General features: G+C 42.3%; 1 long non-coding RNA gene across 1 annotated transcript in view; it reads right to left on the reverse strand.

The window, feature by feature from the left end:
• Positions 1-1054: 1054 nt before the first annotated feature.
• Positions 1055-19634, reverse strand: part of LOC128914902 (uncharacterized) — a 114053-nt gene continuing 95473 nt past the window's right edge. Inside the window, exon 3 of the long non-coding RNA XR_008468463.1 lies at positions 1055-1154. This is a non-coding gene — a long non-coding RNA (uncharacterized LOC128914902). The remainder of the gene's footprint in view (positions 1155-19634) is intronic.

The following is a 19634-nucleotide window of genomic DNA, read 5'->3' on the forward strand; positions in this document are numbered from 1 at the left end:
AGTGAAGCCTGTGCATTTCCCAAGGTGAAGAGCTTTGCTCTTGGAGGTGTGGAGACTTCAGGGCTTCTGCCGGAAGAGGCCTGGATTCAGCAAGGTGTTTACACACACAGCTAATATTTATCTGTGGAGAATTCTCATTGATTTAAGGTTATGATAAAATACATTACTTATCCGAGGTCAGAGCTTCTGAACTGAGTGTTTTGCTTGAAGCAGACTCATTTAAAAAAAAAAAATAAAAAATTGAAGAAAGTGTGCGTGGGGAACCCTGCTTTCTACTTCTCTTACAAGTGTTAAAGCTCAGACAATTTGGAGGCACATAAACCATGCATGCAGCAACAGTAAGGCTGTAAGACTGAATACGCAGAAAGCAATACAGCCTACCAACTGCGTTTGTTCTGCCTCACGTAACTTAAACATTTTAAAAATATATTCACTTCCTTTCTTCATGTTCCAATTCTACTGCGCCAGTATTGTATTTACGAGTGCCAGCTATATAGGTAGGCAGCAAAAGATGTATTTTGTTTATTAAATATAAATAGGCAGCAAATCTAAATTAACTGGTGGAAAAGCTTTCACTTTGGGAATGTTTTATATTTGAGCTCTTATTAACGTCACATTGATGCCATGTATCTTCTTAGCACATACTTCATACGTTCGGAAGTGAGACATAAGTGGAAGATGGATATTAATATTGCTACCATTATTTCTACCTTCCCTACCAATACTGATGACTATCACTTCCACTAGGATAGAGTAGACAATAAAACCCTTTGAAAAACATCCTCTCATTTACTTTCTTTTCATTATTTTTCATGGCAAGCAACAATACACATTATCTAAAAATTTCAGTCGCGTGTCAGGTAATATCCCAGCTGTTTGTTGGCATTGGTTGGATTTTGGGGAGGGTGTCTGGTGTTAATTTGTTTGACAAAAGACGTTATTAAACACTTAGCACAAAAGGTATTACGCCTTTTTTCTCGCCGTTCTCTGTCTCAAAAGCGAAGCAGATACCTCATCCCACCTGTCACACAAACCGCACCAGGTGTCCCGTGCGTAATTATGCAGCGTTTCTCAGATCGAGCCCGGAGGAACTTTCAGTTCTTTGGAGGTGGAAAGGAAAATTCTCCTGTCTTCATGATCAGATGAGGAATCCGCTTTCAAGAAGGCAAAAAAAAAAAAAAAGAAAAATCATTTTTAAAGATTTAAAAGCTTTGACTCATTTTCCAATCAATCATCTTCATTAACAAGTGTCTCTAAAATGCTGCTGCTACAGAAAAATATTTCAACCTGTCAAGGGCTTTCTTTCCTTCCTCCCTCCTGCGCCCAATTAAGGTTTCTCCTGCAGTTATTCCGCTCTTTGCAGAAGGCTGAGCCCCTTTCAGACGCACCCTTCCCTGTGGAGAACTGCCATTTACTTGCAACTCTGAGCCACTAACCCACAACAACTCCGATTTGAGAGCTGGGAAAACCCTTTTGGAGGCAGAAGGAGGAGGGAAAACCCAGCCCCGTCAAACCAATTCTTCTGGCCCATTTTGCTGGGATAATGTTGTACAAAAACGTGTTCAAAAAGCTTACTTGCAATGAAAGAAGTTGCATGTAACTAGTTGTTCCCACTACTAATAAATAGATAACAACACGTAAGCAGCTCCCGGTAAACAGAAGAACGAGTTAATATATTGTATTCAAGGGGAAGTAAGTCTCCAAAAGTACTTTCTTAAGTATGTGCAAAGTGAATCAGAGGAGCATTTTCAGTGTAAATTCATTCAAAACTGCCTTCCGAGACTCCTGCTTTGCTTGCTTATTTACCCGCTGCGTGGCTCCTGATTCCTTAGCGGGTGCCATTATGGTTTTGAAAACAACAAGAAAACCAATAAGGATTTTTGGGCAGCGAAACTCATTGAAATTTGTGAAACTTTGTTCCACCAGCTGTCATGTGTCTCCCTCTCCCCCAGCTTACTTGGTCAAAATGTTGAATTAATTAAGAAGAATTTATTATTTCCACTTTCACATTCTCATTAATTCTCTTGAATGTTGCAAACCACCGAAATCCTCTCCAAAGCCTCACGAGTGTTCCCTTGGGGCCAACGAATACTCCTCACACGGCCTTTCTTCTGGCTTTTCACCAAACCTTAGCCCCAGTAGGAATGTATGGGATCACCAGCACCACAAAAGAGGAAAGAGATGCTGAGAGACAAACCATCCTTTTCCTGGCTATGCCTAAGGGTGAAGGAGAGCAAACCCAGCCCTTCCATTTATCCCACCCGCGGTGTCTATCCCAAACCAGCAAATTTCACGTGGTCTCCTTGCACAACCAGTGGGATTTCGCGCCCTACACGAGGCTCTGTGTGAAGTGATGCTGATGCGAAGTCGCTGGAGGAACTGACCTAACGTTTTCTTTCCTATCAGTGAGATAACTACTTGCTTCTGGGTCGGGAAAGGAAGAGGGAACGGCAAAGCTGGGGTTGATTCTGCGTCTGCTGTGTACACGTTTCAAAACTACATATATATGTAGTGTGCAAGCAGCAAAGGAACTCTTCCTCTCCTAGCTATCACCATTTATGAGGTACAGAGCACCGAGACTGGTGCCCTTATGCATAATAGAGATGAGGCATAAATAGGAAAGAGCTGGCTTTGTCTTCTTTGTTAACAATCTTCCTCTCCCACTTGGAGGCAAGATGTCAGCTAGATAATTTATTAGAAAATATCACCGTAGTGTAGTATCGTACGTGCTGTCCTTTGGGGGTAGAAAATCAAATATTCACTTGTCACTGCAAGGGCTGATTTAATTGATACGTATAACAATTCACACTATTGCTTTAAAATAGCTACGTGGGCTGGATTTTTCATAGTAAGAATGGGTGGGTTTTAATTCCGATAACTGGGAGCAATCGCTACGTTGGAGTGTGATAGTTCCAGACCCCAACCGCCCCGTATGTAAGCAATACCTATCGCTCCGACGGTCGGTGCAATGCTGGGACCAAGCGCATCTCTCGCAGCCGCCGGCACCTGTTTGCCGGCCCCTGGGATCCCCCCCCGCCCCCGAAATCAGCAGCGGCTCCGGCCAGCTGGCAAGTATCAGGCACTGAGAAATTCCTCCTCAGCCCCATGGCCGGGGAAACAAGGGCAGGAGGCCACGCTCCTGAAACCTGAGATTTCGGCTAAACCCAAGGAAGGATTTTGAGACCGAGCGAGACCTCCCACGAGCGGGCATAGCGCCATGTGCTCTGCCCCAGCAGGGAATTTGGCCTCAGTGGGGAGAGGGATAGGGATTTTTTTTTTTTTTTTATGGTTTAATGAGTTAGTCATTAATTTCCCAGTGACCATTATATCATTCAGCAATACGTACAAAAGGCAAAGACGCCGCCTAAAGCAGAGAGTGACCTCGCAGGGGTAACTGGACCTCCCAGAGCAGAGCTTGCCCCACTTGGCTTGTCCCATAACTCAGCAGCGCCCATCCATAGGGAGCAACAAGCAGCAGAGAGGTCCCAGCGATGGATCCGGCGTTCCTATTTCCAGGGGTTTACTAATCCCCGCTACCCAGAGGACAAGAAGGATGGAGGGAGGAAGCTGTGTGGAAAGGATTTCCAGAGCAGGTGTCTCCCTACCAACGAGATGGGCCTGAACTGGGAAACCTCACCCGCGTTTGCAGGGATGGAAGGGACCATCAGAGCCAGCACCTTGATTTGGTCTCTGGCAAACTCGGGGACCCCCGAGCCAGGACCCAGGTCGGACGTGTTGTTTCATTAGAGCCAGGCAGCGTATTCAGGAGAACAGTCAGCCAAACCAACGTCTGTAACTGTCTTAAAATCGTGCGTTTCAGTTAATCAAAACTAATCTCCAAGTTTCTAGCGATGTCAGTAAGTTGTTTTGATTGGGGAAATATTTGTATTTAAAAAAAAACACAACACACAAGTGAAAACCAAAAACATTTTGGAAATATTTTTTCAGATGGAAGCGACCCTCATTTCACAGTCTGTGCTTAAAAAAAGAAACCCAAATATTTCATTTTTCATTTACAAAACCTTACATTTGTTTGAAAACATTGTAAGGAATTTTCATTTAAGGGGGGGAAAAAAAACCCAAACAAATCCGTTTCACAGTAACCCACAACTAAATGCGTTGCCAGTTTTTCAATTTGGCCAGTGACCTTGAAAATCATAACTCTAGTTCAGGGTCTGTCTGTCTGTCTCCCTTCTAAGTGACAGCTAATGAATCAGATATGTGTCCTGGCACAGAATTAGAACTACGTCCTTTTGATACTACAACTTCTACAGACATTTCCCATACAAACTCACATTCTTCTGCTCCTCTAGGTAGTAATTTTTCTGATGGTGTTGTTCCAAACCCATTCTGTAACACAACTCCACTATATAACCAGTGCAGTGTGTTTAAGGAGGGAACCCAGCAGCATTTATTTTTTTTTTTTCGCAGTCACTTTCCAGGCTGTATCTGTGCTGCTAATGAATAGTGACATCAAACACACATAAATTAGACTGTAGGCTGAAGATAATTAAATTGAGCAAGTTGAAAAAAACAAACTGTATCAACTAAATCCCAATTTGCAAACTATTATACGTCGTCTTCAAGGGTTGGGTAGAACAATGGATACAGCGGGGGGATTATAGCGAGGTTTAAGTTTCGTAGGGACGATTTGATATTCTATCTGCGCCGTGAGCAAGTCGCGTTGCATCAGATCAAATCCCGATTTCATTCTATTGTGAAAAAAGTCTATTGTTGCCACTCTTTCCCCCTACTTCTTCATTATGAGGTTGTAATTTATCGAAGTGCCCCTGAGAGTCTGCAGCACAGAATGGCTGCAGCGTTATATATTTCAAATAGCTTCTTTGTTGCAGAGCACTAGTGGTTAATAGGAAGATAATGAAAATCGGGAAATTAAATTAGTTTGGTGCCAGGGCTGAAAAGAATAGTTTCTTTAACTTGCAATACAGGAAGATTATGAGCAAAATTTGAAATTAAAAAAAAGAAAGAAAAAAAGAAATGTGATTGCTACATTCTTCTAGGGAGGCTGGTAGGGTGGGGATTTCTCCATTTTCCTCAGCTTGGAAAGCAATCAAGTGTTTTTCATATCACTTACTGACAGTAGGCATCTAGATTTTGGATAGCTTGTGAAAAAAAGGTTAGTTAAACAGTACGATGTGAAAAGGCAAGATATTTATCAGTGACACTCCAAGGAAGGAAACCAAAATTCGAGTGATTAAGAAGAAAAAGAAGGGTGTGGATGATCCTAAAATCCCAGCAAGATGTATTACTGCTGTGAAACAGAACTGCCAAATAAAGGCCAAGTCCTTTTTGGCTTTTTCGAACTATGCCTAATTATCCCAGGGAATTCAAAATTCATTATCAGTGCAAGACACTGAGAAAACAGAATTGAGAAGAACTTTGCAACAGCGTGCGGAGTCTTATTTCCGGGTGTGAGCAGCAGTGAAGGAGAGCGCGCATTCCAAGGGGTGTACCGGGTCATCGGCAACCGCTGCTGCTCACGTCCACTGCTGCCGGGTGCAGTCCTACACTCAACGCCGTCCTCTTCGAGCATGAGAGCACCATGCCTGGTAATCAACCCAGTTGATTAACATTGACCTCAATCCCAGCAAGTCAGCTAACACTGGAATGAGTCTTCTCCACTCCACGTCAACGCTGTGACTTCTCTAGTTCATCAGTATCCACTGCGATTAGAAGCCAACATAAGAGTCCACCCAACGCAGATTCTCCATTGTAGGCCCATGATGTTGATTTTATAAAAAAAAGACAAAAAAAAAAAAATACCCCTCACACACCAAAGCATGGTTCTTGCTTAATCAATATGAACACATTGGCCATAGAGTTACTTTGCACATCAAAGTTCCCCTCAACCTCCTTTTAATTAAAGGTCCTAACAGTCTTGGAGAAAGATGTTACGCACTAGCTTGCATCCCTTAAGAGTCTGGCAGGCAGTTAACAGAATGCTAAATGAAACACTAATCACCCAGGCAGGCAAAATGCTACTGCTGTCCAAAATTGTGTTTTTCTCACTGCAGACACAAACCAGCTATATTCAACCTGTAAAAATTATGATGATCAAGAACAATCTGACTTCGTGTCTGCTCCCAGCTGCTGTTAGGAGGTAGCTCCTGCCTATTGCAGGCACCTGGGGCTGGAGCCCCCCTTACCCAACAGGTCATAGAATCACAGAATCGTAGGGGTTGGAAGGGACCTCTGGAGATCATCTAGTCCAACCCCCTGCCAGAGCAGGGTCACCCAGAGCAGGTCGCACAGGGGGGTTTTGAATGTCTCCAGAGATGGAGACTCCCCCACCTCTCTGGGCAGCCTGTGCCAGGGCTCTGCCACCCTCAAAGGAAAGAAGTTCCTCGTCATGTTTAGGTGGAACTTCCTATGGTCAAGTTTGTGCCCGTTACCTCTTGTCCTGTCGCTGGGCACCACTGAAAAGAGCCTGTGGGTACTGGCAGTTGCTGTCACGGGCTACCTGCTGACACCTTGCAGACCATGGGTGGAGTAGCATTGCCCAGTGCTGTACTTATCTGGATTTATAGCAGTCGCATGCACTCGTACCTTTCATACAGTCAAACATTATAAATATGCCAAGGTTTCTAAAGCTGGAACAGAGACTGTCCAAACGACTGCCTCGCAAATATTTCTTTCCACAGTTTCAGAAAATGAGAAATGCCCCACATTAAGCTTGACAGCTCTTTCTTTCAGTACAATTTCTCTATCTTGTCTTCCCCACACTCCTCCAAGAACTGACATATAAGTATGAATAATAAAGAAATCTCTAAATTATGCCAATAGAACTAAAGAAATGTGGAGATTATAAACCATTGCACTTCAGAAGGAAAGCCAGGGACTCCCAGCCAAGTTTTCAACAGCGGAACAGACAGAGCAAATTGTTTCAGAGCTTCAAAGAAGACTTGAGCTCATCTCAAAAAGCTGGCCTTGGGGTGGCTGAGAAATCTCCTCTTCCCTTTATGGGCGCCCAACATCTTCCATGAATGCATCTGGTACTTCCCACAGTCAAAGCAGGATGAAACAGCAGATGGATCCACACGACTAGAGGCATGGTTCCTTCTGGTAACATGGGTAGAAGTACAGGATAAAGAGCAACATTTAGCAGAGCTGACTGTCTCCAAAGTGGAAGGACACCACCAGCCACCAGGAACCTTCAGGCACGGTCCCAGACAGGAGACAGCACTCGGTGGGACAAGAAGCTGAAAAGTCAAATCAAAGCAATTTGCAATTAGTAACATTTCTAAACTTGGCTAGGATTACAGAGCTCATTAATTCCTGAGATAAGTCACAGAAACAGCAGGACGTCAAATGGGAAGCATTATTCCTTGTGGAAAGGGTACAAACAACTACCAAAACGTTGCAGCAGTCATTATTTTTTTTTCCCCAGTGTCTTCACCCTCATTTCTGAGAATCTTCCTCAGAATAGTTTCGGTGTGAAGCAAGCATTGGCAGGAGCTGCTCTGTACTTTTTCATTCTCTTCATGAGGAAGAGATGCTTGTACAAGCTTCATTTCACGTTGGTGGAACAATTCTGAGTTTGTGGACTAGAGAGAACCAGTGAAATCTTGGCTCCATCAAACCCAATTGCAAAACACTTGTTGCCAAAATAGGCCCAGGATTTATACCAAAAGTTTTGCATCTGGGAATGTCCCATACCAGGAGAAAATTGATGCAAGGATTATATTAACATTAACACTGCTGTCGCGATCATTATATATGTAGCTGTTTAGCATATTCGTGACTTCAGTACAATATATTTCATCACTGTGGTTGCAAAATAATCCTTATTTTTTTCCACGGGAGATTACTCAAACCGCAATAATGTATTTTCCAAATTAAATAGATAACTTCACAGACTGCTGGGTAATAAAATATGAATAAACACGGAAGACATACCTTATTAAAAAAATTAACTTGTCATTTTTCAGACTCTTTTTTTGATTTGCAAGTTAATAAAAACCACAGCCAGTTGCCATAGGGAGGATAATTAATTAGACATCTATAAAATTAATGTTGGGAGGGGGGAGGAAGCTTTCACTTGAACTATTTGTAGCACATAGCAGAAATATATTCCGGCAGTAGAGATTGTGTTAGAAGCGTGACACAGTCTGATATCCTCAAGTAACTCTAATTGTTGGTTGGTTGTTTTGTTTGGTTGGTTGGTTGTTTTTTCCCCCTGAAGGACAGTTCTGATGGTGATAAAAGATGGCCAAAGGAATGATTCAATTACCATCTCTCTCGCTAAACGTAGTCGCCCTCCTTCCTCTAGAGGGACAAAGAATGGCACCGCTGGATTTAGACAATGAGCTGTGCAAGCTGCAGTCCCTTTCCCCCGGCCCATCTTCAAATGGAGCTAGTGCCAGCCCCAGTTCTCCCTGCAGCAGCGGCGCAGCATATTGAAAACCATCTGAGCAACCTCCTGCCACTCACACGCACGTTCAGCTGCACCCGCCGAGCCCCTCGGGAGATGACTCCAAGCATGGTTGGGCGAGCACAAGACTCCCAGAGATTCATCTGGGCATGAAGTCAAGCAAACATCTCCAGCACATCCCAAAGATCGGCTGGAGAGAGGTCAGTGAGAGAATTCAGTCCCCAACTTAGTATTAATGTTTCTTACCCAGGCAAACCAGGAAGCCAGAAAAAAATTAATGAGGAGATAGCAACGTCCCCAAAAGCTGTGTGAATATTTTAAAATTAAATGTTTATTCCAAAGTAAATCAAGGCAATTTAAACTCTGCATGAAAATTTCCACCCAGAAGGTTTGAATAATCCACTAATTCAGAGTTTTAATTAATTCATACCATTTTCTCTGGGTCCTTTTGCAGAGGCATCACCACATCTTTAAATTCACACAGACACTGCTAGTGAGCAAGTAGATAACTCTGGAGTAGTTCTTGTGACTGAACGTCCTCCCGTATCTACTAAAAATTAAATAAAAGACAAATAACTAACTTATTATCCCATAGGACAATGAAAAGCTGCAAAGTAAGTACCTAATTTGTGAAGTCTTGCTTGGACCAGATTTATGCCGAGTTAAGAGGATGAATACAAACATTATCCATCCTTCCAAGTTCTCCAGATACTATTGTTGCTAAGTTTGCGTCACCATCGTACAATGTACAGAGACCACTCTGGCCCCAAAGAGGTCACCATGCAAAGGCAAGAGATGACAAGAAAGTGCAAAAAAGGGAAAAATTACAGAGAAACTGTGCGATCAAGATGATCACCATGGCATGAAGCCTCCATACACCTAATCATTAGGCAACAGGGCAAAAAGAATGGACTTCAAGGATGATAATGGCATTACTGCATGCAGGCTGATGGTGGGTTTCCTCCAGGAGTGAGGGATTGCCTGGGAGAAAGGAGTAGAAATGCGTGATTGAAAATGTAATGAACAGGTGATGAAGGCCAGTATTACAGGTTGATTGGAGGCAGAATCTTTGATCTTGTTTGATACGGACTGTAAGATAAGTGGGGAAGAGCCTGTGAAAGCTCTGGAAAGTGAAGAAAAGTGATTTGGTGGAGTAGAGACCGGAGGACACAAAGTACATGGGTAGTACAGTCACAGCGATATATTCAGCCCCTATAACTGAGCCACATGGCATCTGTCAAAGTCAGAGGAAAAATGATGTTGCTGAAATGAATTAAAAGCTAGCACCTGGGCAGAAGTTTTATTTAAAGCGGTAGATAGAAAAGGCCACTGCCTCAAATATTATACAAGACCTAGACAAATTGTGGATGTAAAACTTGCAGAGCTACCAGAGTATAAACATTGCCTGGATGAGAGACATCTGTGATAAGCAAAAACATGATGATGATGTTTCGCCAGTAAAGGCATCTGGGACTGTAAGTTAAGAAAGTTTCAACAACAAGCCTGATCTGATGTCTAGACATTCTTGAGGAGCTGTTAGAAGCCCATATTTTAATTTGGCAGGAAGGAGGTCTGCAGAAGATAGTTGAATGAGCTGTCACGCAAAGACGACAGCATCGCTCTGTCCACATTTCTACGTACGTGATTGCATTTTACTGCCACAGAACTGGCCGTGTCCAGACAGCATCAACCAGAGATGCTCTTCTCCCATCACGTTTCCAAGCTGTCGGGGCTTCACTTTGACATATGTTCCAGTGGGAATAGCACCACCATCCCTCACAGTAAGTGCACCTGCAATCATCTACGAAGTGCCTTAAAGAAAAAGTACAGTAGTACAAGTACACTACTGTACTACTTAGCCTCTTTTTGCAGAGGACATCTACTCAGGTAAGAGTGTTATTAATTACATCTCATTAAAGGGGGAGTACTACATTGGACGAAAAAATCTTATTTTTTTCCTGAAGTCTAATAATTTCACACTATTTTAAAAAAAGTAAATAAATGAGGCTACCGTTATGAGAAAAAAGACACTGTTTATTGCCATATGCAAGTCCTCATTTATCACAAAAGTTCCCATTCACTCTCCCCTCCCACTGAAATTCTGTTATAAATAAGAAGCTAAAGGTCCAGATCCCAGTTAACTCTGTTGGTGTTTCATTTTGCTAAACTATATTTTAAAACACATTTAAATAATTCCTTGGTCCTTACGGTGTTTTCTGAAGTTGAAAGCGCGAGGTAAGGGTTGACATTCCACAGCACACCCACCACACCTTCCACAGCAACCATCCTCTTAAGCGAGGACTTCTCCCCTCACTACCCTGCCCTAGCAGCTTCTGATTAACGGGAAGCAGAAGCGAGAAATCATTCGTGTTCTATCATTCATCCAAGGGATGTCAGTGTCCAACCCAGAAAACCTGTTGCCCCGGGGACATTTACTGTGACATTCTCCGTTTTTGCCTCTAAGAGGACCTCTATTCATTTACTAAGAATACTTCTGCATGATACCTCATCCCTGATTGTTAACGTGGCATTTACAAAATGCCAGAGTCCTGTATGAAATGTGTCAGGATGACAGCTTCACAGACTGAAATCTCCTTTTCTTACCCTTAGGATTCATATAATCTGGACAACAAAGATACAAAGATGACGAGGATTTGGAAGTTTAAGTACCTGATTTGCAAGCACAATTAGGGTATTTACGTTCCAGAATATCACTGAAATTCAAGCCTGCAGGCAAAGACTGGAGCAGAAAGAAAGGCCTTGTGAAGACAGATAACAGGACCCTAAAATTTATACCACTATTTGGCAGGACTATCATAACCCTCTGCCCATTACTTGGTACTCACATTCTCATTTACTTCTGCCACCTCAGAAATCCATGCCCAGCTGCTTCTCTCAACACGTTTTTCAGCTGATGGTTGTTAGATCCAGTTTAGGAAGAAATTAATCCTTAACTTACCAATGTTTCCCCTGTTTGCAGCTTCAAGTACGTCTTGTGCAATAGCTTTCCCCAGTTTCCCAGCTGCTCCCAACAATGACACAATTGGAGATGTCCTGCCTGCAGGGGCCAGGGCTCTGTAATATGGACCTACTCCCCTGAGAAATGAAAAAGGTGAAAAAATTGCGTTCATGGTCAAATTGGTCTGTCAGGAGGGAAGAGCTTCCGCAACTTGACATTCCCCTTGGCGTCCTCATTTTCCATAGTGCAAACCTGTTACTTATTCCTGCAAAAGTAATTGAAGGACTTTCAAGGAAGTAACGTCAGAGCAGTCCCATTTCAAGCAAGCCAAACTTTTTATTAAAAAAAAAAAAAAAAAAAAAAGGAAAAAACCCCACACTGTGGACAGCATCATAAACCAGGATGCTCAAACACATCTGCTGCTCCTCTCACCACTATAAAGGGATTCTTCAAAGACACAGTGAAGTTTCATTGGCAGACACTGTGTGGGCAAAAAAACCCCAGAAGCCCACAGTTCATCAGCTTATATTTACACTGGGGGCAAATAAAGGTCTTCAGATTTCTGCCTCAGCTACTCAATCAGCAAAGGATTTACTTAAAAAAATAAAAATTTGCAAGACGCTGTCATATTATCCAGCAAGGACACTCTTCTGTTAATTGGATTATAGGGTGGCTGTCCTTGCTCCCTCACCCCTCTCATAGCATTAGCCTTCAGCGCAGCAGTAGCAAGCGCACGCCTTTTCTTGGCAGTAACACGGTAAGACAGGCCCACATTGAACACCAGTTGAGGAAGACAAGAAGAAATGGAAACGTTACATTGTGTTTTCTCGGTAAATTAAGATTTCACTACTGGTTCTCTGAAAAGCCTGGGCACCGTTTACTCCATTCGTTCTGCCCTACAGGGTGGCTAATGGATATAGATGGCCATGAGTAGCAAGCCACAGTATCCCTCAAACAGGATGAACGCTCAGCGCGGCAGAGCTGGAGCATTTAATTTGGCATTGATAGGCAGACGGTGTGAGCAGAGAAAGCAGTGCTTCTTCCCCATCTTCACCCTCCTTTGCAGAAGGGGTCATAGGAGCCTTGCGTTGAGCCATGACTTACTTTCATGACTGAAGAAACCTGGACTGAACTATGGCACTGACTTGCAACAAATCTCCACAGCGACTTGCCAAGCAAGAGAAGATTTCTCTGCGTTTGTCAGTTATACTAACGTGCTCCTTGCTAAGCACATCAAGCCAGGCATCACCGGCCAGCCCTAGCTATACCAGCTCCTTTGAATGGCTCGAGTTCTTAATCCCATCAAACGATGTTTTCACTATTCTCTTGTTTCTCTGTCTCAACCATCCTTCCTTTTGCGCAGGGGCTGCCAAAATAGGGCCGTATGAAACATTTATTATTATCTATCTTGTCTCCAGGAGAATACGATGAAAGATAGGAGAGAAGTTGGAGCCAGCAGTTCCTCGAGCTACCCAGCTGAGAGAAGACCTGATGTTTCGCTATCAGAAACCTAGCCCAGGTAGGCAACAACCCAAATCTGTCAGATTTATAACAGCAGATGTTGTAAAAGATAGAGAGCAAAACCATCTGAGGACAATAGTGATTTAGTTGGGGTGTACCTACAAATCTAGGTCCGTAATTCAACATTTAACCTGGCCAAGAAGCAGCTCAAAAATATTCCTTTCATAAAGGCCCAAAACATAAATGCTGTTAAGTCTAAAAACTGCATTTCCTTGCATTTTGTTTCATGACTGACAGACGCAGTTCATCCTTCCAATTCAAGAAGCCAGCGAGGATTATAAAGAGAGGGACTAAAAGAAAGAAGCAGAAAAATTTGCAGAATAAGATCTGTAGAGAGGTACCAGTTTTGCCACGCACGGGTGAAGACATTGCTGAATTATTATAAACCTCCTCTCTTCATCTTTGGTATTCCCGAAAGATTGTTATTTAACATACCAGAGACTTTTAGTTTCAAATTTTTTTAAATTTTTTTTTTCTTATTAAAACAAATCAGCCTGTAGATGAAGAAAGTCCCACTAAGAGTTACACCTCCAGTGTTTAGTCAGATTTTAAGTTCTGCAATTGGCCAAATGACTAACCCATGTATGTGTTTCAGCATTGCACTCTCCGAGCCAATAATTCACCCACGTGTTTCCACGCGTTTAAGCACAAGCTAATGGAGTTCTATGTAGCCAAAAACATATAATATAAGTACACATTTATAAAGATCATGGAGAAAAATGAGATCTCAAAGTAAGCATGGTTCCCTACCCCACCATGTCCCCCACAGAAAAGGTACATAAATTGAAGAAAACAAAAGTTTTTTCACAGGAAAAGTGTGCCTTGGATGAACTGATGAAAAAAACCCCAAATCCTCAGCCCTCAAGACGTGCAAAAACCTTCCAGATTTTCACTGAAAAATAAAAGCCAGTTTCGTTGCATGAAGGGCACTGACAAGCTTGATTTCCTTTTTTATAAGACTCATCAAAACCAGAAATATTCATTTTCAGTTTGGCTAACGGGCGTCAGATACAGCCAGAACTGTGCCTTCATGTAAAATTCATAATATAAATCCTTGAAGCCTTCTGATTAAGTTCTGTATATGTCTGCTTACTAGTAAGTCAAATTACTTATCTCCCTCATACAGAAATATAAATAATTGTTGACTAAACACAACAGCTCTTAGTAATCAAATGCAAACACTCTCTTCTCAATATGAAAATTGATGAATGTATGTACAAATCAGGCTCTTCCGAGCCAGCGTATTTCCATTCCAATCCAACACGTAGAGTTATGCTCATGTCAACTGTGGCATGGCAAACTTGCACTAATTACATGTGCAGTAAATCTACCGTTGTGTCTGAACTCATCTTTACTTTGAGAGTTTAGGTCTATACCCACAGAGACAAGTCAGATAGATAGTCTCAGAGCTTTCGTTCAGATCCACCCAATCACATATTGAAGTAACTTCCTCCAAAAAGATTCACCAAGTCAGGCTTAATAACCGTAATAATAGGTAGACCCTTGCAGCAGCTGAAGAGTGGAACCAAAAAGGACCAAATCCAACAGCCTTAATCGCCACGGAAAAGTCAGGAGGCTGAGCAGTTTGAAAGGGAAACTTCTATGTAGTCTCCAAAGAGGAAACAGAAACACCATCATTGTCCCAGGAGAAGAAACCTCAAGAGATAAATACCTTGAGTGCAAACATACCAGGTCATCACTTCTTATTCAACACTCTGCTCAGCTTTGTAGGAAGTACTCAGCTGCTAATTGCTGTTAATTGCAAGGAAGTTCAAACAACTGAAGCACACACTCATTGCTTTCACATGCAAGAGTAAACTCAAGATTTTGCTTTAAGTACGTTCTCAAACAGGTCCTTTACTCTGTTTTCACTCCTACCATTAAGGTATGAATTTGAAAACAAAATGAGAGAGGATCTATGTTCAGGGAGTCTATGTTCGGAAGATCTGTGTTCCAGCAGTTTGAGCAAAAGCCCAGGGAATCAAGAACATGGAGTTAGTTACTGTAAGGAATTACCAAGTAAAAAAATGTAAGTGGCTTTATTGCCACCTTGTTCTGTAGGTGCAAAAAGTGGCTTAAGCACTTGAAAAGATCAACAAAAAGTCCTTTCCAGGAACAGCAGATAAGGTACCCAAATGCACCCTCACCCAGTAAGGCATCTGTGTAAGCCCTTAACCCTTTGTGAAACTGAGTTGCTTTCGACTTCATGTTCTGGCTTTTGTGTACTACGCCGACATCCCAAGCTCTCCCAGCATGTTATACTGGAAGTCTGGGTATGTCATTCAGAGCTGTGGATCCAGAGCATTTTGGGATGGAGGAAAGGGACAGGGCGTTGCTTTATTCTCTTTGGGGACTTGGACCTTTCACTTACCTAGGCTTTTATCTTCCCATATAGAAGTTGGGAATATTTGACAGATATTTATGAAGAATTTCGAGATCTGCAGATGGAAATTACAATACAGGTGCTATGCTGTTTCTCACAGATAGAGCACAGGACTCCAAGCTAGAGTTCCTAGGATCTGAACACAGATGCTAATGACCTTGGGCAAACCACTAATATTTCTTGGTTTCCACATATCCACTTAACGTGATCCAGAGTTTAAAGGGACAGGTAAAAATGGGAACCAATAATTAACAAGAGATCAGTAAAATCCTCCCTAAAGTAGACAAGACATAAGGAGAACTAAATGGTTTGAGACCATTGAGAAATATCTGGGGAAAATGTGAGATGATTAAAAAAAGAGATTTACAGACTAGATAGAAATCCCGCCTGATATAGATTTTGTTTCATCATTGGAAAATTCCACAAGGAAAGCACACCTGAAGGACTGGGAACACCCTAGTTTGCTGCCGAAAGCTCATGTGAAATAGTTCACACAGACAGATACAGGTTTACATCAAGACAACATCTCTGAATGCATGATCTCACTGGCTATAAAACTGTATTGCAATATAGAGAGGGAGAAAGAACAGTGAGGAAGGATGACTGCAGATTCTCTCACAAAGATGCTCAGAAATGCTAATGAGACTCACCTAACTCACCAGCTACCCTTGTTTGCTCAAGAGCGTTTCCTCAGTACGTTAGAAAAATGTGTAACCAGAGGGGAATCAAATCAAGAGAAATTCAATTAGGTCTAGAGTAAAGAGAGATAAATGGCCTGTAAGACAGTGTCCAGCCACAAGACAGTCTATAACACACAGCAAGCAAGATATTTTGCAGTGTAAAAGAGGCAAGTGGACCATGTCGAGATAGCTGGAGATAGGATCATGAAACCATCAGCAATTGTGTGCAGCTGCAGGATTAGGTAACCATCAGCAGTTGCACATAGCTGCAGGGAGAGGCTCTTTGTTCATTAAATTACCTGTGGTACCCATTATCTTTGGGATGAATTTGGCTAGAGGCCCAGAGAATTTAGAAGATGCCATCTCTGCTTTCATCAGCTAAACGAAGAGCTCCTGTCTATTTTCCAGTAGCTTGTATATAAAACAACTAGTTGCTGTTCCATGGACTAGTTCCTCTCAAAACTCACACCAACCCCTAAAGCATTTCTGGAAAGGAAAGAAGAAGAAATTCAAAAATCATAGATAGTGCCAATAAAATTCCATGCTGCCCCAGAATTTACTCGCTAGGTGCCCGTTCCTTTCTGGCAGGCTTCAGGCCTATTAGGGAGCCGAGTTAAGGTTGGCTGATTGAAACTCCTGTGACTACCCAGACGAACATGAGAGAGAGAGAGATTAGATTTAAAAAGGAGCTTTGCCCAAGTAGAAACTGGATTTTTTCTTGCAATTTCGCCCTGAAAGAGTTATTTCCAATCATTATTAAATGACTCAAAGACCAATGGTGAAATCCTTATTGCAAGCCCGGAGCATGAATAAATTTTGTTTCCGTTTTTTGCTATTTGCCACAAGCTGAATTTAAAACAATTTGTGACAGAAGCAACATTATTACATTATCAAGTTAATATGGCTCTATCAGCATGCCTGTAGTCTAATTACAGCCTAAGTCAATCTCAGCACAATCAGATATTGCATATTTTACATGCCAGAGCATCATGAATTCTTCTCCTGGGGAGTCTTAGCAGAGCTAGCGACAGGGCAGGTTTACAGGAATATCATGGGATTATTTTCAACATGATAACCCTAAAAGCTTGAGGCACTACTTTGGACCCAAAACCCAGTGTGGGACACCGTGAACTCCCTTCCTTCAACTCCACTTTTAACCTGATCTGATTGATAAACCAGCTCTCACCCCCGTTCTTGTCAAGGCCAGATAACCATGGTGCCTGGTGCCACATGTTCTCCCCCCACGTCACTCCACACCACTTCAGGATTTTGTCATGGAGGTTTTTTTCCAATCATTATTCATACATTTACCATCGCTATATTTTAGGGTTGGCGTGGGCTGGAGGTGGGTTGGTTTTTGAGGTTTTGGGTTTGTTGGTTTGGGGTTTTTTTTTTTAACCTGTTGTCTTAAGTGCCAGCTTAGTTACTGCCTGTGAGGACCATCTGAGCACGCAGTTCCCAAAGCCAACTCCCTGTTTGTGGGTCACTCAGCCAAGTCTTGGCTATAAGAAGCCCAAGTCCCTGCATGGCTGGGTTATTTTCCCCGTTTCCGCACCTCTCAAAGCACTTCTCAGGTGAGAAGAGAAGCTTATCCAGGAGATCTCTCCACGAGGTCTCTCCACCCAGCTCTTTCCTCCAGCTAGGGCATACTGCAGTCTGGTGCCAAATTCAGCAAGATGCAGCATGTCAAAAGGCACTGTTTATTTTCTAGGGAAATAACTGCAACCTGCCTTTTCACTTCCACCCCGAAGGGTGCAGACATCCCAAGCCTACATTCATGATTTTGAGTGGCTTTCCAATTCAACTGACTCTGTTGAAGGAGCCCAACAAGTGGGTTCTGGGAATGGATGTACAGGAACATGAGGGTCAACTTGCAATACCTGCAGCCCCCTGAAAAATTGATTTTTGTACTGATCTCTTTAGGAAATAGCTATCTAGCATTCACCCATGGCTACCTCAAAAGACAGATGGACCACCCAAAGAGCTGCAGAACATTTACTCCACGAACATTTATACCATAAAGCTTTGACTGTTTATTGTAGAGGTTAATGAAGCTGTGAAGAGAACATGGTCTTGCTGAGATTATTGCTTCTGGGCAACACCGAGCATTAGCCATTCTTAATCCAAATGAATGGCATGATAGATAGACCAATTAAAAGTGTTTCCAAACAAGATTTGAGACACAGGGCAGCTGTAATGTGACTATTTTTTCTATTCCCTCTATTCTGCAAACATTGTCTAATTGCAGTACCTAGCAGTCCCTGAATCCATCACTCTAAAAAAAGATTTGCCGTGCATTGCTCTTGAGACACATTCTTAATGTGAAGCTCCTAAAGCAACCCAGCCCAGTCACATCGCCCAGGCTCATGCAGAAGCCAAACAATCCCCATCAGAGAAATTTTGCTGCATTTTTATTTATTTCTTGCCTTAGCAGTTAAAGGTTATTTCTGAACGTTGTCTGGGAAAAGAACGGCTATTCAGAAAACTGCTGCTATCCAGTCCCCTTGGTAGCTCAACATTTTCTTAAACCATCACAAAAGCTTTTTATCCTGCAGAGAGAGCTCACACACAAGCATGGCTGTGCACATATATACACATATTGCATGGTTAACTCTCCTATAAACATTTTCTCTGCTTTGGTATAATACCATACAAGGGTGTACCGTAAAATTTCTCTGAGAGAAGTTTTGTACTCAAATATTCGGTTTGCTTTAATGCATCTAGATGCCCAGAGAACACAAAAAAGGGGAGGGTACCAGATGTGATCTCTATTTATAATAGTCTTGGGTTTATTATTAAATAAGCAAAGAGAAGCAAAAAGAAATACACGTTTCTGCAGTTGGCTGATATTCCTTCCCCCCTAAATATACAGAAATCATTCATATTGCAATTACATATCCTTACCTAGAGAAGTAGAACAGGCATCTATGGGACTCACTAGAACAGAGGCCTCTATTAGATGTATGAGTAAGAGCTATGTCTGAAGCTACATCCTTTCCATGATCTCAAAATTACAAACTAAACTCATTAAACAGGTGTAAGTCAGTGGAAGCCAGGAAACCACAGTCTTATCCTTGCAGTGGATTCTACCTACTACTGGTGGACCGTTAAGGATATATCATAAGTTTAAAAGCACAACAAAAGGCTATCATTGTAACAAATTAAGTGTTTCCCCTTCTAAATCTTGGCTGACCTAAAGACTATTCTTTCTTTTCCGTCTATTTTACAAGTATGGGCTGCTCCAGATCTTACCAAAGGAGAAAAAGTAGAACAGAGTACTACTTTCAAACAGAAGTTACGTCTTGATGAGCACCAACAAATATAAACAGGGCAGAAGTACAAAGAGAGGAACAGACCAACTTCATAATGAGCTTCTGATCCTGTATTACCAGATCTGAAAATCTTCAGGGAGGGCTTGAGCCCAGTGGGAAGAGACTTCAAGGAAGGAGACGACTGTGCTTTGGAACTCGCCTCGGGCTCCATCAGTGTCTTTGAATCCAACAGGGCAAAGCTTGGGACTTCACTGATGCAATTCAGGATGTCACGGAGTCTCTCAGTAGAATATGTCTCTATTCATCTCAGCTCCCCTGCCGCGCTACTACTATATTTATCTTTGCTGCTGTCAGTCTTTTAGATGTCAGTTTGCTCAGAATAGGACTGCCACAAACTTCAGAGTTACCAGTTTCTTAAAAGATACTT

Source organism: Rissa tridactyla, chromosome 9 (assembly GCF_028500815.1).
Source record: "Rissa tridactyla isolate bRisTri1 chromosome 9, bRisTri1.patW.cur.20221130, whole genome shotgun sequence".
In the NCBI taxonomy this organism is placed as follows: domain Eukaryota; kingdom Metazoa; phylum Chordata; class Aves; order Charadriiformes; family Laridae; genus Rissa; species Rissa tridactyla.